Consider the following 337-nt stretch of genomic DNA (forward strand, 5'->3'; position numbering starts at 1 on the left):
AGCTTTTTTTTTTTTTTTTTGCTTTTTTTTTCTTCATGCATGTTTAGCTTGCTGGGAATTGAACATATGATCTTGCCAGTGTTATTGTTGAAATTTAGGGAATGACAGAAAATATAAACACAAATGTTTACAATATTTATAATATTTACAGTTTATTAAACACACACACACGCACACACACACACACAGACAGTTGTTAAATACACATTTCAAATCATATATGTTCCCCTGTCTATTTATGTATTGTGTGAGAATCATTTATATTAAAGGTTTGCTGTTTTATCTATCTATCTATCTATCTATCTATATATCTATCTATCTATCTATATACAGTATA

Source organism: Sinocyclocheilus rhinocerous, unplaced genomic scaffold (genome assembly GCF_001515625.1).
Source record: "Sinocyclocheilus rhinocerous isolate Xijiao unplaced genomic scaffold, SAMN03320098_v1.1 scaffold138, whole genome shotgun sequence".
NCBI classification, from domain to species: domain Eukaryota; kingdom Metazoa; phylum Chordata; class Actinopteri; order Cypriniformes; family Cyprinidae; genus Sinocyclocheilus; species Sinocyclocheilus rhinocerous.